Source organism: Arvicanthis niloticus, chromosome 21 (genome assembly GCF_011762505.2).
Source record: "Arvicanthis niloticus isolate mArvNil1 chromosome 21, mArvNil1.pat.X, whole genome shotgun sequence".
Taxonomy (NCBI): Eukaryota; Metazoa; Chordata; class Mammalia; order Rodentia; family Muridae; genus Arvicanthis; species Arvicanthis niloticus.
Window position 1 is genome coordinate 23978720 of NC_047678.1, and position 26722 is coordinate 24005441.

A 26722-nucleotide genomic window follows, 5' to 3' on the forward strand; every position below is an offset into this window, starting at 1 on the left:
CTGAGACCATCCTTGCCCTGATGGAGAATCATAAATAAAGACTGAGCCTTCTGCGATAGCAGAGTGTATTCCCTTACAAAGCCACTCAATCACTGGTACCAAAGAAAGGAATGCTCCGGGGTCAGGGCTTGACAAAATGCACTGTATAAAAAAATTAAGCCTGTTTCAGTTAAGTCAGTCATTCCCCACAGAACAACACTTGTGTGTGATTTATTTTTAGAGCAAAAAGGCAAGTTATTTTCGTTTATCAGAGCTGAAATCTTACACAGCCAGCTGTTGAGTAACACTTGTCAAAGATGTCAGAAACGTCTTTCAACATTTAGACAGCCACCTAGCTATTATTCCTGGGGGACACGTGGTTAGCTGAAAGAGTCACATCTGACAGATGCAAAAGAGAAAGAAAAATACATATCTGTATGGAAACCACAACTCTCATTTCCCAATCACCAGCCCCAGTAATTTCCCCAACACTCTGCACCGTGAGACACCCAGACTTCCAGGGAAAGAATGAAGTAATACCCCTTCACAATAGCTGCTGAGGGTGTGGGCTTTCTCCTTCTGACTAATCGTCTGATTCTTTATTACAGCCACAACTCCAAATTCTGTTTATATTTCTACCTAGGAGTGGAGAACTCAAGGTCTATAAACAAGAGAAGGGTCTCCTGGTCAGTAAGCCTACTGCACTACCTCTGTCTAGGAAAGCTGCAGCACTGTCATCCTTACTGAAGCCATCTGTGCAGAGCCACAGATCTTTAGACCAAGAGAGAGCATCAGCATCCTTAAAATTTGACCAGCAGGGATAACAGTCCCTGCAGGACTGCGAATGGGTTCCTATTCAACTACAATGCTCCTTTTATTCTTTGGGGGCTGATCTATATCAGTCATCACTTCAATTAATAGATATAAGAAAGAAAAGCAAGAACAGAAGGACCCAAGTGAATCTCAAAGAGAAATGCTGAGCCAAGTTAATGACCAAGGAGTAAAACATGGGCCAACCAACTACAGTCAGTGTAGACACAGCCTTGAACTACAATAGGCCAAGAGCGTCCTTCCTGTTTCTCCCAAAAGCCCTAACTGCATGAGGTCTGGCAAGGCTAAACCTTCACCTTGATTCACCTCTACCCACCCCTTCCTCCCTAGGAGGTGCACACCCAAGCTCATCTCCCCAGTAATGCTTTTCTCGATAATAACTATTTAGAAATTAGTTGGCACATTGTCTTGGCTAGAATAGTATGGGAAGTTAGCATCCAGGGAAGCTAAACATCTCACAGCAGAATAGAAACTGCAACGCAGTAGGGAATTGTTTGATCAAAAAAGCTAATAGCACCCCTTTCTCCTTGAGAAAACTGGGTCTCTTCTAACAGTCAGGGCAGACAGGAGCGGAGAGAAGAAAACTAAAGAGAAAAAGACATAAAATCCCTATAGTTAACAAGCAGCTTCCTGTTATGACCAGAAATAAAGGAACATATCTCTGTTACCAATTATCTCTAACATTTCTATTAAAAATCTCCTCTAAAGCAGGAAGAAGATAACATAAGATATATATGTGGGTGATAGAAAATACTCAAGGAGAAACTAACCATGTGCTGAGCAGACGTTTATTAAATCCTCCAGGCTGCACCCAGGATGGAAAGAGAATGCAGCCTGGGGAAGAGTTACAGAAGTGAACTTCACAGGAGCAGGATGGGGCAGGCTTAAGGCTGGCTCGCCAGGTCCTGACTGACTGAGGACGGGGTACTACTACACAAGGATGTGGGAACACACTGTCTAATGCAGACTGGTACCAAACTGGGAATGCAAAAGATGGTAGGCTTCATCTTGCTGGTGGGGTGTATCTGTAGGGGGAATTCAAAATCACGACCATCTGGTAAGCAACTCATAGGTAAATGGACTGAGCCAAAATGGCATCACTGATGTTAAGCCCTGCCATTCTTGCCTTATATCATAAGGAATCATAAGTGTTGTCTTCTTTGGCTATTTCCCATGAACTTTGGATGTAGTACAGGGCAGGGGAGGCTAAGGCATGATGGTAGTTCCTTGGGCAGCTATTAATACCCTCTGGGCATGAGGATCTGTCACTTCCTGTTGGTGAAGGACCGCATGTACTCCTGTAAAAAGTTAGAGAGACAGCAAAAGAGGCACAGTCCAAAAACTAGGGTCAAAGCTTTGAGAGTGAGAGGGGCTACTGGCATAGCAGCCAGGGGAGAATGGACCAAGGCAGTTCCATGATGGATTTGGAGTTGCTCATCTAGTTTTCTTGCCCATTCCCTTAGCTTAGGTGCTCCATCCTGAACCAGGCCTGATTGAATAGGATAGAAGCAGCATCTTTCCCCCAGAGCTAAGCAGAAGCTTAGCTTGTTTTGTGTCATGGCATTCAGACCTCTGCAATTTTGAAGAACCATTCCTACCAGGGACTCCAGGTGTTACAGTGCTGGGTCTCAAGATATGTCTAGAGAGGCAAAAAGAAGGATAAGTTGGGTGGCCCACGAGTTCCTTCCTCAGAGGGCACCTAAACTGCTGTAGAGGTTTAGAAAAGCATATCTCTCTTAAGCTTCAAGCTGACAAAGTGGGCAATGTAGAAAAGGCAGCAGTCAGTGTGACTCCAAGGAGGTTCCACCTGAGAGACCATAATAAAACTTAACAGACAACAAAGACCTTGAACCTTAGACAGCCATGAGATGACAGTGCACACTCTTGGGTGTGTTATACGAGTGAGGTAGCAGCTGTAACATAGAAACGTGAGACTGATGGGACTTGTGTAATTCTTACTGAGAGAAAAGTTAAGGACAGAGTTATGGAAGTTTTATCCTTCCTGGAACAAGAAAACCTTCTAAGGCACCCGTGGCAGGCCTTGTCATGGGTATTAGGAAGACTGATGACTTTTGTCAAGGCTGTTAATTACAAGATTGAAATTGGTTTGGTAGACTTGAGACATTTTCCATTGGCAAGCAGTAAGTTCAGACTTGACCAGTAGGTCTCCTTTATTATAACCTTGTGGGGAACATTAAGAGATGAAGATAGTGAGGGAAAAATTTAGTATCATAATTAACTTAAGTTTTGATTAGTAAGGTGAAATGTATGCGTACAACTGGCTAGACCATGTACCAGAGCCCTGTAGAAGGGTCAGGTAACTGTAATCATCAGTATGTTAGAAAAGTCAGTTAAAGTCAGCATCCGATTGAAAATGTAACAGAGAAATAGAATCCTATTGGGTTCTTTTATGGGATTGTCTAGCAATATTCTAAGGACAACACTTGGATGTCTTGAATAACTTCCCAGACTTGTGAGTTTAATAACAGAAATTCTGGCATCCTCCTTTAATTATGGAACATAGACAGTTAGAAAGACATACTGTATCTGTGATAAGTACCCTTCCAGACAGAGATAGGATGTTACACAAGGTACGGCTTTTAGGTCTGGCTTCAGTATTTAATAAGATAGGCTGTGGACAGATGCTGCAGTGCTGAAGCAAGCCAACATAGATCTTATATCTGGGATATATGTATGTATGTATGTATGTATGTATGTACTATGTATATAATCAGGAAGAGAATCATTAGTGAGAAATAGCATCTCATATAGCTAAGCATAAGGCCATAGGACTGCAGTCCCTTGAACAGTTATAGAAACACAGTGACCACTTTAATCTTGGTTATATTTTTCTGCTGGGTAGTTGGGATCAAAAATGATGTTCCTTTTGGTCCTATCAAGGCCCACTGCAGATGTGCTTCTCAGAGCTTGTGAGGAACCTCTGACACAAGCCCTGTCAATATCTGACATAGATGTTGTCCATCCATGTGAAGATAAGTCAAAGGCCTTGCTTGACCTGGCTTGGCTTCCCCCTAGAAACACTGAGGAAATCCTTCTGTTACGTTAATCATTCTCTTTGCACAGTGGATGTTGGTTAGAATTCACTGTGCAGGGTCTCCATGGCCCTGAACAAAGAACAGGTGACTTTCTGCAGATGCAGAACATTTCTTGAGTTGGTCTGCAATCCTCATATGTCACTGATGAGGGGAAAATAGTCTCTCTTTTAACCCCTCTGGCCACATTAGAACAACCTCCAAGTATGGTTATTTATTAAACACAGATCAGCTACACCCATACATCCACTTTTTAACCACTGAATACGTTAATAGCCAAATATACTTAAAATAAATGTTGACTAGACATATATTTTAGCCAGTTTTTGAAATTTCTTTAACTTAGACCGTATAAACTTTTAAGACAATATATGTTATCTTTAAATCTCATGTTCTAATAATTTAAACAACTTTCTTGGATGTTCATGACTTGGAAAAAGCCTTTTAACTCCCCCCCCCCATTCTGTAAACATATATTCATCTTAATCTTCATATATAAATCTTTTGACTAAAACAAATTTGATTTTTTTATCCTTTATAACATTTTTCTTAATGCCAAGAGATATAATTGCATTGATAAATGAACTTATTATCTGCTGAGAGAGTTTTCTCCCTGAGGGAAGGGGTAACTAAGCAATGATTATCTTTTCTTCATAAGGTCCCAATGACAAACCCAAGTACAATTTCAAAGCCACCCTGAAGAATCAATGAATTCCTTACATCTAGTGCCAAAACCCATGATCCTTTTAGGGTCCTTTGGGCAGAAAGCCATCTTTTCTCCCCACAGGGGTCATTCCTTCGGGAGCAGACAGCCACTGAGATCACTATTTTGGGTTAAACACCCACCAGTCACAAACCTGAGATGTCTGTGCAAGCCTCATCTGGAGGCTTTAGTGACACTCTGTAAATCCGGCCTGAACACTCCTTGCTCTTCTCCAAGCATGCTCCCAACCCCATCCTACTTCCTTACACCTTTCCTTCTCAGCCTCCATCTCCAGACTAGTGTCCTCTTGCCATGTACTCAATTCTTCAGGACAAGGTAAACTCTCTATGTCTGTCTCAGAGGAGCCTGAACCAGACCCCAGAAGCCCCAGGAGCTTCTCACTCTTCTCTTCACCGACTCACAAAACCTAGAGGTTATGGGAACCCTTCCTATTTGTCTTTGTGATCCTCTGAGTCTTGCAAGCACAGGAATAGTCCCGTAATATTTAGGTCCATCTTTCATCTTCTCCCTATGCCTGGGGTAACACCTCAGGTGGCAGGATTAGATTCCCTACCTGTCCTGACTATTCTGCCCCAAATCCCTTCACATCTAAAACCCAAATGTTCATGATATGAGCTCTGAGTTACCCATTCGAGTGGATACTCCTTTAGCCTGACTCAAGACAATCGCAAAGAATTTCTTCTTAGTGAGCTCCAGACCTCCCTCCAAATTGGCTGCCTACCCACATCTGGCCCCAATGGCCTTGGTTTAGAACTTTCGATCTCACTATTCTCACCACTCTGAACATCCTCAGATGAAACAGTCCGAGGTACCCTGTGTCCAGCAGATGATCCAAGGGACCTTGGGCCCAGCGAATGACCCAAGGTATCCTGAATCTCAGGATGCTTTGCCTTCATTTTCACCCCCCTCTTTACAACTCCTGTCCTACATTCTAAATCATCCTTTGCTGCCCCCCCAAATCCAACTCTGACCTCCACTTCAGTTCCCTGGCTTTCAGTCCCACTCATGAATCTCCTCCCTACACCCTTCCCCAACTTCCCTGTCTCCATTCCTCAATCTCCATGCCTCTCCCCACTCCAACACACACCTGCCCTTTAGCCTCTCATAACTGGAACCCAGAGATCTCCATAGGCAACCACTCTTCCACCCGTGACTTTGCTCTTACCATCACTTCCTCACACCCAACCCTCAGTAACCAACCATGTTCCCTCTATATGATGTGGCCAGAAGGGATGGACTCACCTGAGTCCATGTGCTTTTATACTGGTGGAAATGGGTGTTATAGAATAAACTCCTGGATTGTTCTCTAGAAACCCATTCCATTTCTAAAACAATTCCCTTGGGTAACTCAAATCTGTCCCCTTACCTGGGATCATATATTCTATATCCAGACCTCTACCCTCACCCAAGATTAAAAGGACTGACTGCATTTGGAATGCAGTCAGGGCCTTGCCAATAAACTCCAGTAACAGAATAACACCTCCCCTCAGGAGAGAAGGCAGTCCCTTTCAGGGATTGAAATTAGAATTATCCAAACATTGGCACTAGGACCCAACACCTGCAGCTGATGGTAAATTGTTTACCTGAGGGCGTGCACAAAATGCCCACTCCAGAGTTAACCTTGACAAACTGAAAGATGCCACCCAGAGTCCCAGTGAAATGTCCACTCTCTTCTTAAACCACTTTACGGAGGCCATTGCTAAACACAGGAATGTGGACATCAGCTCTCCAGAGGAGACTTCATTACTTCAGGGTCATGTTAGGTCGATCTGCCTTCAACATTATATAAAAACTCCAAAGACAAAACAAACAAACAAACAAACAAACAAAAAACCCAACCAACCAAAAACCTTTAACCCTTCAAAATGAAATTCTAGATATGACTCTTAAGGTATTCAACAACAGAGAAGCAGCAGCCAAAAGGGAAAAGGAAAGAGACCGGGAAGGGACAGGAAAAGAATATCATGCCAGCTACCAGGTCCTGGCAGCAACTCTCAACAAATCTCCACTAAACCAGTCCACGAACCACCAGTTGTTCCAAGGAGGCAGGGTCAGCCCCAACTCCTTGTTTTTGATGTAATGACACTGACCAGTGGACTGAGGAATGCCCTAACCTCCAGCTACTCACTAGACATAGGGGCCTCTTTTCTGTACTCGGAATGGCATGGCCAACCTAAACTACTAACGTAATAGTAACACTAGTTAACCTTCCCCCACTCTTTTATATGAATGTCAATGCCTACTTTCACTGCTAGGCTGAGATCTCGTATTTAAATGTAACCATTCTATACATATCTGGCCCCCTCCAAGATATTCACCACATTCCTCCTTAGCCTGGACTTGGGTGGGGCCCAAACTTAAGCTTCCACACATGGCCTCTTGTCCTTAGTCAGTCTGTGACCTCAAACGCTTCAGTAGCCACCCGTCACAATCCTATCCTCACAACCTTGAGAAACCCTTCTACCCTCATCATCCAGGACCAGGATCCTCTTACCGCACAGGCCTCAGTCACAGCATAGCACTGAGTAGCTACTGCAAGCAATGCTTTTAACTCCCATAATGTCCCTCCACAACACTCTTATTCCCAGTGACTTACTGACAGGTCCAGAACCTCAAAAAAAAAAAAAAAAAAAAAAAAATCAACTAAGCCACTGTCTCACCTTCTTTCCTTGTAGTCAGTAATGCACACACCCCTCTCCTCTGTCTCCTACTCTGCTGCCTTTTTTTCCATGTTTGATCTTAAAGATGTCTTATTTATTACCCTCCTACATCCATCCTCCCAAGCCTTTTTTTTTCCCCTTTACCTGGGCAGACCTGGACGCTGCAGACCCAGAAACTCACTTGGATCATCTTGCCCTAAAGACTTTGAGACAGCCCTTACTACTTTAGACCAGCCCTACAGAATGACCTCACCAAATATATTTGTCCTCTAGTTTCCTCCTCCAACAACATCTCTTCTTAGGCAGGCCATCTCCATAGAGCAATCTCCAGTACTCCCCAGCCCTTCTCAACCCTCTGGCCTCTTGGGACTATGGAGTCTTACAAGATAAGGCCCAGATCTGCCAATCCTTGGTCACCTATCTGGGCCTCTCAATCTCATAAAAAGAGAGAACTATATCCCAAGCCAGGGGAGAGGAAACCTTTGCCTATCTCCTTCCCCAAACTAAATGTGAACTGCTGGCATCAGACCTTTATAACTTCTTCCATATCTTGTTTGCCAACTTCTCCCTTACTGCACGGCATCTCTACACGGTTACAACGAACCACAAAGGCCCATGAAAGAACCACTACTATCTTCCAACTCCTCCTTTCTCTCATAAACCTACTCAAGTCCACTCTCTTCCTGCACCTCTACCCTAGCCCTTCCAGACCTACACAAAGCCTTCTATCTCTTCCTAGAAACTAACCAGGGACAGAGAGCCCCTTGTAATACTGTGCTGAGGGGGTTGTGTACATACTGTCCCATAACTTATTTCTCCAAACAACTAGACATGGTCACCAGAGGCTGGCTGCCCTGCCTCTAGACCTTAGCTACTATGGTCCTGCTTGTCCCAGGGCGACCAAACTCCCTTGTAGCCCCTTACACATCCTTCATTAAGTGCTTCCTCAAGGACCTCACCAGCTGCAGCTGATACCTAATTCTCCTGTGGCAAGATTTGATTACAGAAGAAAATGAGATGCTTTGGTTTGACAATGTCTCAGAGTCCAGGACTTGGAGGTCAGAGAGTAAATACCCAAGATGGGTGTAAGAGAAAAGTACAGAGTTAGTACATCCTGTGCTTAGGGTGAGAGGAAAAGTCCTCATGGAAGGAAGACAAGAGATGAATGGCATCCCTTAAGTCACTGACAGCCAGTGAGTCATCACCCAGAAATAGAAGCAGAAGGGGGGACCCTCAGCCAGGTGCCTGGGCCTCAGCATAAGAGTGAAGAAATCCACAGAAACAGGAAAACCCCTCATTTAGGTTAAACTCATTCAGAGACTAGGACCACAGTGGCATTTGAAGGAGCCAGGAAGGGGAAGTGGCAAAATGGGGGCTCAATCCCAGAAGAGGTATACCATCCGGAGGACTGGGCAGAGTGCCTCCTGGGTCTGGACACCAAGAATGACAGAAAATATGCTGGGGAAGACTACCCAGGCACCGAGCAGGCTTCTGCTAAATTCACCAGACCGCACTGACTGAAAGAGAATGCAGCCTGAGGAGGGTTACACAAGTGAGCTTCATAGGAGCAGAATGGAGCAGGTTTGAGATGAACTTATTAGGTCATGATGGGCTGCAGATGGAGCCTTGCTACAGAAGGGCGTGGGAACAAGTGGTCTGATGCAGTCCCGTGCAAAATGGGAACTCAGGAGGTGATAGCTTTCACTTTCCTGGGAGAAGTGTGTCTGTCACAGCCTTCCACAGGCCACCACCTTCTTATAGGCAATCCATGGCTGGATGGAGACAAAATGACTGCCCCAATGTTAAGCCCTATCAAGTTAGTAAGAAAGAAAATTCCCTTGTTTGCAGATGACAGCAGTGTCTATACAAAAACACAAAGGAGAGACACTTCCTGGGACTAGTGAGTAGTTACAGCGGGGTTGCAGGGGACAACGCTCTACAAAAAGACGATCGCCATCTAGGATGTCTGGGATAAATAGGTGCATACATCAAAATTTACAAACACGTAATTTAAATCAGCACTTCCCAAATTGAATACTCAGATATAAATCTTAAAATATGCATAAGTTTATGAGGAAAACATCCTAACTCTGACCAAAGAAATCTAAGAACAGGGCTGGTGAGATGGCTCAGTGGTTAAGAGCACTGACTGCTCTTCCAGAGGTCATGAGTTCAAATCCCAGCAACCACATGGTGGCTCACAACCATCCATAATGAGATCTGATGCCCTCATATGGGTGTCTGAAGACAGCTACAGTGTACTTACATAAAATAAATAAATAAATTCTTAAAAAAAAAGAAATCTAAGAACAATAAGAGAGAGAGTCCATATTAATGGACCAGAATATTAGATGTCAGCTGCTCCCTCCTCCATCCACAGATTAGTTTGCTACTTGTCACACTGCTGTGACAAAATACTTGATAAAAGCAATTTCAAGAAGGAAAAAATAAATTTCAAGAATTTATTTTGGCCTAGGATTCTAGGGGATACAGCTCATCATGGTGGAGGAGGTGGGTAGCAGGAGCAGCAGGCAGCAGGTCACACTGCACCCGAGGTCAGGAAGCAGAGATAGATGGTCACTCATGTTCAGTCTGCTCAATTCACTCAGTCTTGGACCTCATCCCAGACGTTGGATGGCGTTGCCCACGTTTACAGCATCTCTTTCCACTTCAATTAACCTAATCTAGATAATCTCACACACGGGGCATTTTGCTTCCACTTGACTGTAAATCTTATCAAGTTGACTATCAAGATTCAACACCGTCCCAAGCAAATTCCAAGGATGTCACTTGTGGCTACCGATAAGTGATCAATATTCATACTGAGATGCCGAAGAACCAGAATGGCTAACTCAGTATTTCAGAGGAACAAAAGTTGAAGGAATGATGCTGTATGACTTAATGATTTACTGTTAAGTTACAGTGGCCAGGCGGCATGTACTGGTGAAAGACCAGACAGACAGAATCAATTAAACATAATGAGCCCAGATATAGACCAACACAAATAAAGTCAGTTAATCTCTAACCAAAGTGCAAAGGCAGGCAATACATCGAGTCTACATGAGTATTTCCACAAATGGGACCAGAACAATCGGAAACCAGTGCACTGGAAAACAAGTGAATGTACGTAAACATCTTCTCCTCTTCACAACCATTAATTCAACACAAACCACAAACAAATGTAAAACACACAGCACTATGAAAGACAGAGGGGGAAAAAACAAAACACCTACCTCGACCTCGAGTAGAACTATGGCATTTTAAAATACAAACTCAAATCCAAAATCTATAAAATACCTGATAGTTTTAATCTGCTGTCTGCACGTCAAGGGAATGAGAAGGCAACAGTAGGCAAGGTATTTGCACAGAACATTTATGAGGAAAAGACCCAAAATACAAAAAGTCTTTAAAAGTAAATAAGAAAATATAAAACCTTATTGTAAAAAAAAAGAGAAAAAAAATTGGCCAAAAAACCTTTATAGACATTTCAGAAAAAAAAAAAAAAAAAAATGCATACATGGTAGATATGGTCCACACATATCAGGGAAATGTATATCAGAAGCACAGCAAGACATTACCACGTATGTATTAGGATGATTCAGATCCAGAACCCTGAAAACAGCCAGGCCAGGGAAGAAGCAGCATATAGTACTTGCTGGTGGGAATGTAAATGGTATGGTGTCTGTCTGCCTTACAAAACAAAGCATTCTTATCCACCAGTCACATCCCTTGATATTTACCCAAAGGAGATGAAAACTCGTGTCCATCCAAAAGCCTGCTCGTGAAGGCTCAAGGACCTTTATTGATAATAGCCAACCTTGAGAGCATCCAAGATACCTTTCAGGAAGTGAATGGATAAATAAGAATGTTCTGGAATACTATGTAATATAAAAAAAAAAACCCAAGTAACCAAATCACAAAAAGGAGGATAGAAACTCAGTGGGTATTCACTGAGTGAAGAAAGTCTTTTCAAAGGGTTACCTATCATGTGACTCCAACAGCATGAAAACAAGAACGTGGTGGTAAGACCAATGGATTGTAGTAGTTTAAAGGTGGAGGAGGGGAAGGAGATTGAATAAGCAGGACACATAGGGGTTTTAGGGAAACAAAAACAATGCCTGTAATTATAATGGTGAACATGTGTCACCGTGCATTAGTCCACACCCGAGGAAGGTACAGCTCCCAGATTGTACTCTAATGTAAACGTCTGTCTTGGGGATAATTATGAGGTAAATACAGGTCCCTAGACCATACAGAAATGCCCATCTGGTGGGAACTGTGGCAATAGGACAGACACACATATGGAGGAGGAAAGAGATACAGAAGATCTTAGTATTTTTCTCTCTACACTTTGCTTCCACCTAGAACCACTCAAAAAAAAAAGTCTTCACACACACACACAAACACACACACACACACACACACACACACACACACACACACACACGGGCAGGGGGGAGCAATATCATGGTGTCATCCTCCAGAGGATCAATCCCACACCCAGCCTCCTCTCTCTTCCCTTCCAGTCACCTTACTTATGGCACACAAACTTCTCACTGGAATTCTCTCCATCATGCAAAATGACCTTGGGCTCCCTAGTTTAAATTACATTTCTTTTTAAAAAGTTGTTTTTAGTTCCCTATTTTTTGATTTGTTGAAATCAAAATTTCCGAACTAATATTGGTAACATTAATAGATCATGTCAACAGAAAAACTATCCTCGATGCTAAAGGGCTTAATCACTAAAATCCGTGCTGTAATAGATTGCTTGTTAATTTTGCTTTGGAGCTTCATTCTTCAAGGGATAACTCCTCAGAGGTTAGGCTAGTGAGTCAAGACCCTCTTATGAAACACTTTTCTGAGCTAAGCTGGGGCTTAGAAGGAGAGGTGAAAGTTCCCTTCTCACTTCTAGATTCTTTGTAGAGCTGTAGCAAACAAACATAAACAAACAAACAAACACCAATCAAACAACAACCACAAAAAAAACCCCATGCCATGACAACCCTCACTGCTGAGGGTCAGACAGAGACAGCTTAGCAGCCCCAGATTAAAGAGAAAATATTTCAGAGATGGTGCATTTTGTTGTGTCAAAGAGACAGACCCATAGCACTGCCTATAGCAGACAAACGCAGCCATGTTTTTAAAAAATTCAGCAAGACACACAAATGTCTGACTTGGATGGAGATGTTCTAAAAGAATTCTACATGAATTGATATCTTTTTATAAGTATACACAGTCACTACAAATGTGGCTTTGTAACACATAGGGAGCCTATGAACTAAGGCAGTAGTGTCCAGTAGAATGCTCTCCAGTAATGGACATGGCACATAGCTGTACTATCTGAGGCAGTAGCCAGAAACCACATGTGGCTGTAACACATGTGAAATGTGGCACAATCAAATGAAGACCCAAATTATAAACTTAAATAACTGAAATAGTCACATATTGCTAGTGGCTATGCTTGGGACAAAGTTGAGACCATTTTGGGAAAATGACACACCATACTAGTATGAGAAAAATCTACACCTGCTCTGAGAGCTTGGACAAATGCTTTCTCTGTGCCTTCCCCAGCACAGACACAGAGATACTATGTAAGATGCCACAATACATCACAAGCCATGCAAAAGAACAATCCTTCTCCAGCATTCACCTTGAGGCCCTGTAGATCATGAAGTCCATTCTGAGAGATTTGGATCAGGAGGTAACAATGCACCAGGCAATCCTGATGACTGGCCTGGAGGCATAACTTTGAGTAGCACAGGGAAAAAAGTCAAGGACAAACACTGGCTGGGCTCCCATAAAGATAAGGGATGGACTTGTCAAGTCTCTTTCCATGGAAGAGCCTCATTCTTCAAGGCACATTCCCAGACATTCTACACACACACACACACACACACACACACACACACACACACACACACCAGAAGACAAAGAAACCAGACTGTTTCACAATGGCCTCCCCACACATTAGATCTAAGGTAGAAAACAGTTGTAAATTTTCCGTGGACTAGAAACACAGAGAAGACAACTCAAAAGAAGCCTCAACAGTTTACCTCGAATCCCTGCAGAGGCTATGCTATGTCCTGTAGTAGGACTGAGACTTTTCAGTAAAATAATGAATGAGGTTATTTCGAAATGAGTTAGTTCAGAATTATGGCCTCCTTTCACTGCTCCATGACGCAGCATTAGAAAATACCAAGAACACATGCCATATGAAAACATGCTATTTATCACTCCATGGGAGTGCACATGAAGATATCTCATAGTCTCAAAGAAGAAAAAAGACTGTAAAGTTCTAGAACAGTGGTGAGTTGTTTCTCTAAGCAGTCTCTATCTCTATATGACCTGTAAAAGTTACTCTGGATTGTCAGTCACTCAGTAGGAAATTTTTGTTTTGGCGGTTACCTCTTTCTGTCCTTGGGTTTAATTATATGTGAGTCATTTTAACATTAAGAAATCACCCTGTCAGATGCAATTTCCATGACTACTCTTTGGAACGGCCATCTTTTCACCTTGTGCCCTCTGTTGGTCCTTAACTTTGCAAAAGAAAAGCTTTCATCCAGAATACATTGCTGCAGGGAGCAAGCATGTCAATGTCTTCAAAAGAACTCTGACTGACTCCGGGACTGTGTGCAACTGCCCACATTCCCAAATTCACCCTTTTTCCGTCTCTCATTGCTCCCCATTTACTGCCAACATGACCACCAGGAGAGATTCTTCGGCCTAAGTACCTGGCGAGATAGTTATCACTTAGCATTTAAAAAAACCCTGGTCCATTGCACAGTGGTGTGCACCTTGCTTTCGCAGGCTGAGTTACAGTATGCCTATTTTATAGTCAGGGAAACTGAGGGGTTGGGGGGTAGGGGTGGGAATCAGGTAGACTGGAGCTCAGCCCAAAGAAATTCAGAGCAGCACTGTCACTGTATTCCTTCAGCTGCAGCAATTTTGTCCACCAGGAAACATTTAACAATGCCCAGAGGCCTTTTTGATGGTCATGATTGCTTGGGCATTTAGTGGGCAGAGGTTAAGGGCAAGGGCACACTGAAGATCCCACATTGCCTAGCAATGACCCACACAAGAATGGCCTCATTGGAATCAATACTGCCTGGTGCACTGGCAACTCTCCCACTACAGTTGGTTGGTTGGTTGGTTGGTTGGTTGGTTGGTTGGTTGGTTGGGTTTTCCTTTGTTTGGTTGGTTTGGTTTTCTTTCTTTTAGCCCCTTATTAGCAGCTAAAGAATGGCTGCCTCCACAATTTGATTGTTGTATAATATTTACACAGAAACATGCCAGCCACTTGCTATTTTTGATGTTAAACACCTCTTAGATACATTCAAACTAGAGGCTGTATGAAAGCCACAGATAAATAGGAAAGCAGCCCCATGTTAACCCAAACTCTCCTAGGGATAAAATTTAACAAGGAATATTCCTCCTACCCGTGACCTCCAGGCCCTTGGCCAAGGTCTGTGCCAGTTGGTCGCCTGGACTCTTCTACAGACGGCTTGCCTTACAGCTGCGTGTCTCTCCCTGCTTCATCCCTGGTCATGTGTGTCACTTGAGAGCGGCAATGATGTGCACTTACGGGAATCTCCGGGGATCTGCAGCCCTTAATCGTCTATTTTGTTCAGTAAATTGTATTCATTAGTGAGCCACATGAGGCACAGAAGTACAGGCAGCCTTTCTGGGTGCCTTTAGTCTAGCAAGGCCTCACAGCATTGAACCTACAGGCTGAAAACAGTCCTCCCTCCGGGTTAAAGGTTAACAACAAAACAGTCCCCACCACTTAATCATTCTTAACTCGGCTTGAAATAGTGCTGGTCATTTCTTCAAGGAATCTGGTTTTTGTTCAAGAGCAGAAGCTGAAGCCCATAGAGCTCTCTTTCCTCCCTCAACCTCCACTGACTACCTCCTACTAGTCTTGATTTTATTTCTTTCTTTTTTCTTTTCTTTTCCTTTTCTTTCTTTCTTTTTCTTTTCTTTTCTTTTTTTTTTTCCACAAACAAAAACTCCAAGCCAGGATTGGTTACCAAATACCCTGTAGTCACATCCAGGGTACCAGCAATTACAAGCAGGAGTGGCCTCCAGAGATACAAGATAGGAAACTATGGGGTTGGCGGAACACTGCGCTTTAAGCTGCTATGGATCACCACACCAAGGACTTCAGCTCTGACAAGCTACTTCCTTCAGGTACAGCAATCAGGGAAGGAAAAGTTCAGTAAATAACTCATGGAAAATGAGGATTGTGGGAGAGGAACGCTGACCAGACTATTCCCAATATGACAAGGCTTCAGGAAAAAGGCAACTGGTCTCGAACTCTCCCTGCCCTGCACACCCCATGCAAAGTCCCTCAACAACCATGTGTAGAGAGGTCTACATGCACAGAACACATCCCATCCCTTGGTCACCATGTTTCATACTTCTTGATTTGAGTCCATGATTTGAATAAAGAAAGATTTAGAAGCCTTTTACAGACAGGCAGAGAAATCTCACTGCACTGACTCCAAGACTCTGGTGAGACAAGAGCATCTATGATTCAGCAAAGCCAGTGCAACAGGGAGCGCATTTGCCTTACCCTGGAGGAGAGGGGGTGGAAGCCTTCAAACGCTCTTACATCCTCGCAACCCATCGGACCTGCTGCCTTTCGCCACACGCTCACTTCTGCATGCTGGACCACAGCTAAGCGATCTGCCAAAGAGTGAGGACAATGGGTCAATTTACAGAAAACTTTATCCCCAAAACTGTTGTTCAAATGAATTTGTTAAAAATGGACTTCATGCTTATAACACAGACCCCAGTCTCTGGTATGCCTCATGAGCAGCAATACAAGAGGTTCCCATATGCATCCTAGACAGGAGGGAAGTCAAGAGAGATGAATTTGATGCAGAAACCAAAATATTCAGGATACTGTGGATCCGACATCTTTACGCTATAATCTCTAAGGTTCCCTGGAGGCAGTGGTTCTCAACCTATGGGGTGTGACCCCTTTAGGGGTCAAAACCTTTTTGGGGCATCAAATGACCCTTTCAAAGAGGTCATATAAGACCATCAGAAAACACAGATTTTACACTATGGTTCACAACATAGTAAATTGTGGTTATGAAGTAGCACCAAAAATAATGTTATGGTTGGGGATCATGGCAGCATAAGAAACTGTACTTAAGGGTCACAGCATTAAGAAGGTTGAGAATCACTACAAGGGGTTCTCTCCATTCCAGTGAGCTAAGGATAGAAAACAGGAAGGACTTGCAAAGGTACTTGAGGTGCATGTGTGTACACACAGGCACATGGATATAGATATGCATACCAACACTGCCACCCCAAATGGTATACACTTTTCCACTTCTTACCACTTTCTGTTGGCTGCTCAAAGTCAGACAGTCATGCTTAGCCCCATGGGCTGGGCAGTGAGCTGTCTTGGGTCAGGCTTCCTCCAGTCCAATTAAGATAGCACTGGGTTTAGACTAGAGTAGTCTAATCTAACTCTGAACAAAATGCATCACGGTGACCTTGACCTTGTTACTTTACAACTCTGGGTCTCAGCTTTTTTCTTTCATAAAACATCAAACCTCCCTCATAGGGTCTATTCTATACAAGACTCTACATGTGCTCTCAGACCCTCCTGAGTATGCACAGTTTTCAGGACATCTTGATGAAGCACAGGTTCTGAGTTGAAAGGTCATGGGTAAGGCCTGACATTCTGCAATTCTAACAAGCCCCAGGGCAGTGGTTCTCAGCCTGTCTAATACTGCCACCCTTTAATACAGTTCCTCATGTTGTGGTGACCCCCAACTACTATAAGAGGACTTTCATTGTGACTTCGTAACTGTAATTTTGCTACTGTTATGAATCAAAATGTAAATCTCTATATGCAGGGTATGGGATATGTGACCCCATGAAAGGGATGTCCTACTCCATAGGGGTTGTGACCCCACAGGCTGAGAAGCACTGTCATAGGGGATCCTGATGTTGCTTCTCAGCAGCTACTCTGTAAACAGAAGACAGATTCGAGGGGAGACGGTGAGGAAGAGACTGGGAGAAGAGAAAGGAGGGACAACTACAGTCAGGATGTAATATGAGAGAAGAATAAAACAAAATGTAAGATTGGAGAATATCTGCCAAACTTTATACACAAAGTAATTTTCACATATAAGGATTCTTACGTATCAGTGTTGTTTCTGATTCTGCATGAGCTTTCAACTAGCAGAATTTTAAAGAGCTACTTAGTCTGGATACCAGGTACAATTCCACAGAGTCACACACCTTTAGAAAAGGTTAGAACTTAAAGGGTCACTGCTCCTTTTTCTCATTTGAAACAAACTCAGGGAGATGCTGGGTACCCCTTTCCCAATCAAATTTCCTAGCAACTTAGTAGCAGAAAATTGACCTTAGAAGCAACAATTTGACTTTGTTCTCTAGCATATGATTTCTCTCAATAAACTAAGAAGAAAAAAATATTTTTTCTTCTACTAAAACAAAAACAAAGATCACTCTGCCTTAGAGCCAAAAAGGCAGCAAGAAATATGGCTTCTACCAGAGCAGACCACTGCAGTACAAAGGGTAAGCAAGATGTCACAGGACAGGATCTAGAGGTTTGTCAAACAATTCTCCACAACAACAAAGTTACTTCTCTTGTGTCCAAAGTGGAAATGGACCACAAAGTAACATCTGTTTAGCCTCTGGTAACAATGAGACTTTTTTTTTTTTTTATTTCTAATTCATACAAATTCTGAGTCAGTCCTATTTAAAGACAATTAGGAAAAGAAAGTATTTGTGAGTGTAAATACTTAGGGAAAATGCAGTAATTAGCCACACTACATCTTGGGTCCTAATGGAGACAGCTAGTGATGTCTTATTAGAAGTTCTATCACTGAAGTTACTTTATATCTCTAAGATCGTGGCTGGCCTTGGATCTTAGAGCACAATATCTAGTGAATGTGGTTGACAGACGTAGCAGCTGGCAAACGAAAGGAGTGGTTGGCCTATGGTTCATGCCACTCTGCCATGGATTAGGAAGGGGTCCAGTTGAGGACTGCTAGGGATGAGGGACTCACAAGGCTCCACCCCTCCCTTAGGATCTGTAGGCAGTCAATGATGGCTGGAAAGGGAGAGACATTTTCTTCGGTGGTGTAGCTATGGGTAAGTTTCTCATGCTTCTATATAAATAAGCTCACTCGTGCAATTTTAACCCTAACTAAACACATGCAAACACACACTCACACACACATGTACACATGTGTACACATGCAGGAGCGTGGGCGCACAAACACACACACATACTCGCCCCACCCACCACACACAAGACTGATAGTGGAAGCTAGGGATGATCTGGGACAAGGAAAGGGATCCTCAGGAATGGAAGATAACAGTGAGGACAAATATGATAAAATACATACCCATATGAGAATGTTGTAATAGAGTCCATTATGTACACTTAATATATGCTAATAAGAACTTAAAAGCATCTTCATGTCATACATCAGAAAGGTAATGAATATGTGGACCTCAAATTGGAATAATGAGAGCTGGGGTGGGAGGTCCCTTAGTATGCATGTCACGGCCGGTAAAGCAACATGAACTTAAAGGTATTCTGGTGAAATTAGGAGGGTACTGAGAAAGACTTGATAAACGGAAATCACTACTTGCATATCCATTATGAAGATGGGTGAAGCGATGGGCTTTGTCTCCTCATTGGGGAGCAATTCTAATACCAGTTCAATATCCCTAAACATTCACTGCTTACTTTCTATGTTCCGTTCCCTGCCATTCTGTCAGCTTATCAATCGAGAATTCTCCCTTTGGGGCTGGGGAGATGGCTTGGATGGTAAATTGAGTTCAAGCCCCAGAAACCATGTTAAAAAACCTGGGCGTGGTGGTATACACATGAAATACCAGCATCAGGAGGCAGAGGCAGTTAAGCTGGGGTTCACTGGTCAGCTCTCCTAGCAAAATCCTGGAACTCCAGGCTAATGAAAGAGCCTATCTCAAAAAAGGGGGTGAGAAATGATACCCCCAAATCGTCCCCTGACCTCTGTGCATTCATGCATCTATGCATATGTGTGCTCACGCACAGACACACACGTGGGCACACACACTCACATTCTCCCCTTAAAACCTGGGATAGCAATGCACACATACATACAGTATCAGCACTTGGGAGGCAGAGGTAGGACATTCACAACTTCAAGGACACACTGGTCACACAGCAAGTTAAGAGTAGCCTGGGGTAACCTGGGGCCCTGTCTTGACAGAACAAGACAAAAATTTTCCTCTTGTCATTTTTCCAGAGCGACTCTAGACAGTCAAATTCTTATCCCACTTTTGTGCCATGGGTTCATTTGGCATTCTGTTGAGACCTAAGGCCCTCTTCTCAGAATATGACAAAGATCTAGACACATAACTCATGAGGACTTGAGTTCAATTCCCTAGCGTGAACATTAATAATACCCAGGTGTGGTGGTGCATGCCTCTAACCCTGCCATTAGGGTGGCACAGTCAGAGAGATCTCTAGAGTTCACTGTCCAGATTCACAAATCAGTGAGCTCCAGGCTCAGTGAGAGACTTGGTCTCAAAGCTTAAGATGGAAAGAGATAGAAGAAGGCACCCAACATTCACCTCTGTTCCCCACACTCATCCACATGCCCTGGCACAGCTCTGTAGACACACACACACAGACGCACTCACGCACGCACACAGGCAAAGTCATGAAATAATAGAGACAAATTACATAACACATACTTTCTTATCCATACAGATCTGGGGAGTCCATGCACTTGGATTAATAACCTCACACTGTATAAAACTATTCTAGGATTAAAAAAAAATGTCTTTCATTACAGAAAATGATATTGTAGAAGAAAGGAAGGAAGGAAGGAAGGAAGGAAGCAAGCAAAGACATACAGTAAGAAGTCCAGCTTGGGATCAGTTAGGATCAGTCAGACAAAAGAGAAAACGCTAAAAAAATTTTAAAAAGGCTATGCCACTCATGCTGTGACCTTACTACATCATCGAGTTCCTCTGAGAACCGCCCTGGCCCAGCCCCGTATACACAACACTTTCAGTATACTAACCACAGGGGAAAGGAGGCAGTGCCCGGAAGGGAAACTGAAGCTTACATCCCAAGCTGGAGTCCCCACCCTCCAGACAGTTTTCTGCCTTTGAGTCACTCAGCTTGAGTTAAAAGGTGGGAAAGTTAAGTTAAGCACTCTGGGGGTTCTTCCACCTCTGAAGCACAGGACTCTAGCTGAAGCACCACAGTTTCCACAGTTTCCAGCCAGGAGTCATCTTATCCTAGCTTCACAGCACGAACACGCCATTGGCCTGAACAGTGTCCGGAGGTTTCAGAAATACCTTATGGGGAAATCATCCCGACAAGGAACTTCAGACTTCTACAGAGATTTACGAGGCACTCACTTGGCAAACCCAGTAAACATGAGAAAAATAACAGCCAGGAAGACAGATGGATTTATGGCCACAAAATGAGGCTGTGTCAATGATTTGTGACGATTGCTCCCAATGGGATTTTAGAATTTGTTACTGATAGAAGAAAAAAAAAAAAAAAAACCAACATCTTATGAGTTGACTTGAAGAGACAGGAATCAACTCAAAGGAGGCTGAGCTTCAGGGTGACAGCCTCGAAAAGAGCAGGTGACTGAGTGTGGCTCCAGAGGCGGTGGGCCGAGTTCTACAGTGTGGGCCGGATCAGAGCTAAGACCTTCCCCAACACTGTGGCAGCTCCATTGCTGGCTAAAACACCTACTTCCCTTGAGTTTAGTGTGTTCAAAAACCTACATAAGAGAGTTTGTAACAAAGAACAAAACAATTAGTTATTTCAAAGCTGGAAGATGTATGAACGAACTCCAGCTAAAAGTATTTTTTTTTTTCTTTTTGTAAAGTTCGAGTTTTGAGTGGTTACTATGGACTTGATCGTAGCTTAGACAATCTACAAACATGTGTTGGAAATTTTCGAGTTTTAAAAGAAACCGATTTAAAATGATTTGACCTACCTTCTGTGAACAATCTTGGGATGTAACAATTCAACATTATTTTCATGAACACTCCCATGGATACTTTCAGGATATGTATTGCCGACTACAGACTGGGTTTAAAATCACATGAACCCCTCATGGAGTCATCCTCGTGTGGAGACTAGGCATGCATGCAAATGATCAGAAATGAAGTCTTGGGATGGACATCAAATCGTAACCTCAACATTAGGTCTGTGTAGCCAGTGCTCTTAAAGCCTGTACTAGGAAGCTTCTCAATGTACACCCGCCCAATCTCTGCTCGGACCACACACACCACACGAGGAAGGGGGAGGAGGAAGAGGGAGAAGAGGAGGGAAAAGGGAGAGAGGGAAGGGGAGGGAAAAGGGAGAGAAGGTAGGGGAGGGGGGGAGGGAGAAGAAATCCTCACCCCACTCCATTCCTCTATTATATAAAAAGTTTACATGCTCAGAACAGCATCACTATCATCATCATCACCATCACCACCACCACCACCACCACCACCACCACCACCACCACCATCACCACCACCACCATCATCATATTTACCTGGGAGTTAACAGCCTATCAAAACCTACACCAAAATCTACATTGCCGCCTCTTCAGGAATTCCCAGAGGCAAGAGTGCCATCTACTGGCAGGGAGGGTACAACTTGTTTGAGGGAAACCTGTAGGTGACATGAAGACTGGAAAGAGAGGCATCCTAGACTTTTGTCTTAGTGGGGCTTTTTTCCACAGCGCATCCCAAGCATAACTGACACAGCCCGAGGCCCACAGGCTCTGCAGGAGACTCTGTCACGTGAGCATGGTCCTCTGAAAGCCATCTGAAGGCCAGCCAGGCTAGCCGATACGGGGAAGTTTTGCCAGGAAACACCTCTCCAAGCAGCAGAGCCTGGCTGAATTCAACCATCCCTGAGTCTCCTTTCTACCAACAGACATGCTTACCCAGAATCCCACCTGTGGCAGTGTAAGCCAGCTTTATCTTACAGTGTACACCCTACGGAATTCTCCCACGAACCGGCCAGGGTGAAGGCTCTTATATTTATACAATGTGACACAGATCCTCCTCAAAGGGCATGACTGCTTAGGCACACAGCTCTGACTATAATCTCTCTCCTTAGTCCGTGAGGGAGAGGACAGAAACAACAGAAAGAAAGTGACTTTGTGGCCGTCTTGAAAGCAGACGTAAGGGGCTTTTATTGACTCAGAGGATACAGCCCATGTCTTACAGGTCAGAGAGGTCCACTGCATACCTCACATTGAACTATGTCAATTTTTCTGTTGGCCCTTCAGACCCTAATCAGCGTTTTTTTTTTTTTTTTTCAGCCTCTTTGAAACAGCTGACCCCACTTCCTCCAGTTAAACACATCAATGCACTTCTTATATGAACACTTCTTAATGAAGCTTACATGCAAAATGACATTTCGTCTCTAGAAGCAGAAAATGTGTGCTTTTCTCAAACCATGCCACCTCCATCGTCCTCAAAATTCCTCTCTGTAAATTAGCGTTCTGTATTTAAGCTGTCTCCACTAATGTGCTGTGTTTCAGACTATCAGATGAGAACCTTTATTGGGCATCACTAGAGTCATCTGTGGTGTTTCCACTGTGCTTCACGGCAGATTCCAATCTACGCTCATCTCAGGAAACCACCGAAAGTTTACTCCAAGCTGTGCAGAGAGAACCCCGAGTTTGATTCTTGTAGTCTTAGCAAATGGAAGGGGTGTCTTCTCAAAACAAAACAAAAAAACATTGTTTAAAACTTGCCCAATGAATTGAAATTTTCAGCAAGTATATGAATTGAATATGGTGTAATTCAATAAACTACAGGGAATATTTTGCTGGCACAAGGTACCGTTGTTTTAGATGCCTAAAAGAAAAACAACTTCACATGGGGAAGGAAGGGCTTTACAGCAGGATCAGAATGTCTCCAAAGACTCAGGTAGAGACTGAGTAAAACTCCGGACCCTTCTTGGCAAATAGCTGAACCAGATTTACAACACCAGGTGCATCAAATTAGTTAACCAGCGGAAAAACTCACTGGATCTTTTAAGTTTCGCCATAAGATGTCTCGCGTGTCATTGCTACTGTGTGTTTGGGGACACGCTTACTCCCCGAGAGAACCTGCGTTTTAAGCACCACGTTAAACTCCAGGACACGCCCTCCCTCTTTTAAAGGATTCAAGGGAGATTTCCCCCTCGCCCCCCATTTCTTCTGGCAGCCAAATGGTCCCTCTTTTTTTAACATACACTTTAGCAAAGATTTACGAAGTGCATCTTAGACCTCTTCTCTCCCTACCTACACTGCCCTCCTGACAGGTTGAAACTAAGTACCCTCTTGGATAGACCTAGAAAGTCACCGAACCCACCCCCACCCCGCATCTTGTATCTTTTTGAAGAAGCCTCTCAGTGCGCTGTCTGGTCTGCAGTTCACTGCAGGCAAATTCCCTCACTATTTCCCAGTCATCAGTTATACTGTCTCTGGAAACCTTTTTCTGTGACCTGCTCTATCTAATTGTTTTAAAGGGGGAAAAAATTTAAGCTTTTTAACGCATCTCGGGATTCTCTCCGTAGGTTCCGAGCGTTGTATTTCAGTGAAGTCTGGGGTGAGGGCAGGCTCGCGGTCCAGCAGACAGACAGGGTAGCCTTCCCCCAGGGCACCCTGCTCCAGGCAGCACAGGCTCGTTTCCCTCAGGATGCTGGCTCCCGCATCGAGGCAGAAGGATCATCAGATGAGCTAGGCATTCCGCTTCGCTCGCAGTTACCGGATTAGTTGGGTCTCAAGGGCTGGAACCAAAGTGACACTATGCTCCCCCCACCCTTTCGTTCTCCCATGCGACAGGTCCCACTGTATGGAAGCCACCTTCTTTTCCAGACCCAGTCCAGCGCCCGTGGCGCCCTCGCGGCGCCTCTGGAGCCCTTCCCCTGGGGAGGGGACCAGTGGCAGCATCCCTCCGGGGCGGGAAACAAAGGCGGAGGCGAGGCGGCCAGGTGGGCAAGCCTCTTCGGGCACAGCCACGGCGGCCGCGGAGAGGATGGCGAGATGTATCAGAGGGTGGGAAAAGGGAAACCAAGGCACGGAGACTGGCGAATGCTTGGGCTGCATCCTCCCCAGTGCAGGGCTCCCGGGGCAGGCGAACCCCGAGCCATCCCCCGCCGCTCCCCGGGACCCGGCATCCGAGGGACCGCCCCACTCCGCTCACCTCGGGAGAAGCGCTCCGGCTCCCTCCGACGGCTCCGGAGAAAGCCCCGCCGCTCGCGCACGCGCACTCGCGCTCTCGCGCCTTCGCCCCTCCGGCCCCCGCCGGCGCCCCTCCGACCGGGCTCTGGCCCGCCCCGGCCCTGTCCGTCAGCGTCCGCGAGAACCAATCGTGTCGCGTGGACGGCCCAGCGCTGGTCACGTGGCCTCACAAACCAATCACCAAATTGCCCTCGGCAAGCGCCTGGCTCCGATGTCCCCGGGGGTTCGGTTGCTACCTAGTAGAGCCGGTGTGAGGCGGCCACAAAGGGCTGAGTCCCTTATTTCCGCGGATGAGTGGCGTCCAGTTGATCAATTCCTACATCGATTGACTTCTCAGATCCTTGCTTAAATAAGAATCACCTGGGAGTCTCGTTAAAGTCTGGGGTGTAGCCTCGAGAATCTGCATTTCTAACAAGCCCCCAAGTGGTGGTGAAGCTTGTCTTGGTCCAAGGCCATGCTTTAAGGAACACTGTCAAAAAAAAAAAAAAAAGAAAAGAAAAGAAAAGAAAAAAGCGTCTAGCCCCTGCTCCATTTGTTTGCAAGTTTCACGACCTTTCTTCTCCTTCAGTGATGAAGAGCATTCAGATGACTGTCTCAACCTGCGGTGAGGTGATTGGGCCTAAAGTTTGGACAGCAGCTGAGGAAAGGCTATGGAGTAGCCACCTGGACCAACTTTGTGTATATGGAACAGACAAGCAGAGACATAGGAGAACACTAGGTCTGCCTCCATGCTTAAGTGCTCGCACAAGTGGCTTAGTTGCACTATGCAAGATTTGACCAGATAAGAGAGAAACCATCCAAGTGGTTCCAGCCTTATAGACTGTCACCAGCCTGTAATAAAACTCCACTGTTGAATTCAGAAACGTTTAAAAATAGCGGTTCTCAGCCTTTGTGTCGCGACCCCGTTGAGGTCGATGGCTACATATATTTACATTATAATTCGTAACAGTAGCAAAGTTACAGTTATGAAATAGCAACAAAAACAATTTTATGGTTGGGGGTCACCATGATATGAGGAACTGTATTAAAGGGTCGCATCATGAGGAGGGTTGAGAAGCACTGTTCTAAAAGGATGGAGATGTGTGTAACAACATCTTTGGACAGTTTAGGCATTAAACCACAGAGCTTGAAACATAATTTCCCTTGAGAGTTTTTTAAAGTTATTTAAATAATCCTTTGTTGCTAAGTCAAATACCCAATGCCTCAATGCCTCTGCTTCCTCAAATTTGACATAACGTTTTTAGACTGGACAGCTAGCACGTTTGCTGTCCAGTATTGCCAAGTGTATTATTCAATAATGTCCCAAGATAGCTCAAGAGTACACACACACACACACACACACACACACACACAGAGAGAGAGAGAGAGAGAGAGTCTCTCTATGTAGTCTAGGTTGGCCTGGAATTTATGATCCTCTCTCAGTGTTCCACGTGCTGGGATTATGGGCATGCTGTACCATGCCCAGCTCTCAAGAGCCTTAAATATTAAGCTTTCCAAATTCCCCTTCTACCAGCATTCTTGGCCAAAAGATAGGAACACATGCCAAGTTCTTTTATTTTACTCTTCATAGAGGCGATCAAGTTGCCAGCTAGAGAACCTCGCCTTTGTCTGCACAACAGGTGCCTCTGGCTTCTTAGCCAGGAGTGAGAGACCCACTTAGTAGTCTCAGGCATCACTCACCATACTTCTTCTATCAGAGGTGACCTAACTCAAAATTCAGAGTTTCAGGGCACCCTGAGCCTACACAACAATGGTCCAATAGTCCTGGACAGAGGGGAGTAGAAAGGTGTCTAATCAAGAAAGGTAGGTAGGCCTCCGAGATTCTTCTGCTGTCCTGAAACCCCAAATTCCCCAGCATGATTTGCATGTTGCATAGTTTTTTCAGAAAAACAAGCTGAGACCAAGCAGCTAGGAGAGTCTGACCAAAACTGACTAGAATGTTGCACATTTAATAAGCTCCCTGGTTTATTTGATTCATATCTAGTGGTTGCTGAGAATACCTGTAAAAGCCGCTACATTTATGAAGTTTGGCGGTTTTGTTTTGTTTTGCCTTGATTTGTTTTGTTTTTGAGACAGTGCCTCAAGTAGTCCAGGCTGGCCTTCAACTTTCTTAGGTAGCTGAGGATGACCTTGAACTCCTGAACCTCCTGCCTCTACCTTCTAAGTGGTGGGATTACAGGCCTGAGCCAACCAAGTCCATCGTAGGCTAACAAAGAAAAGAAATAACAACTTGCG

General features: G+C 44.3%; 1 protein-coding gene across 2 annotated transcripts in view; it reads right to left on the reverse strand.

Moving 5' to 3' along the window:
- The window catches only part of Tmem108 (transmembrane protein 108), a 286744-nt gene extending 262192 nt beyond the window's left edge, over positions 1-24552 (reverse strand). For both annotated transcript variants that reach the window (XM_034484206.2, XM_034484205.2), the window contains exons 1-2: positions 24450-24552; positions 15820-15932 (exon numbers count right to left, since the gene is read on the reverse strand). The gene's annotated coding sequence lies outside the window, so the exon portion shown is untranslated. The remainder of the gene's footprint in view (positions 1-15819; positions 15933-24449) is intronic.
- Between the last annotated feature and the right edge of the window lie 2170 nt (positions 24553-26722).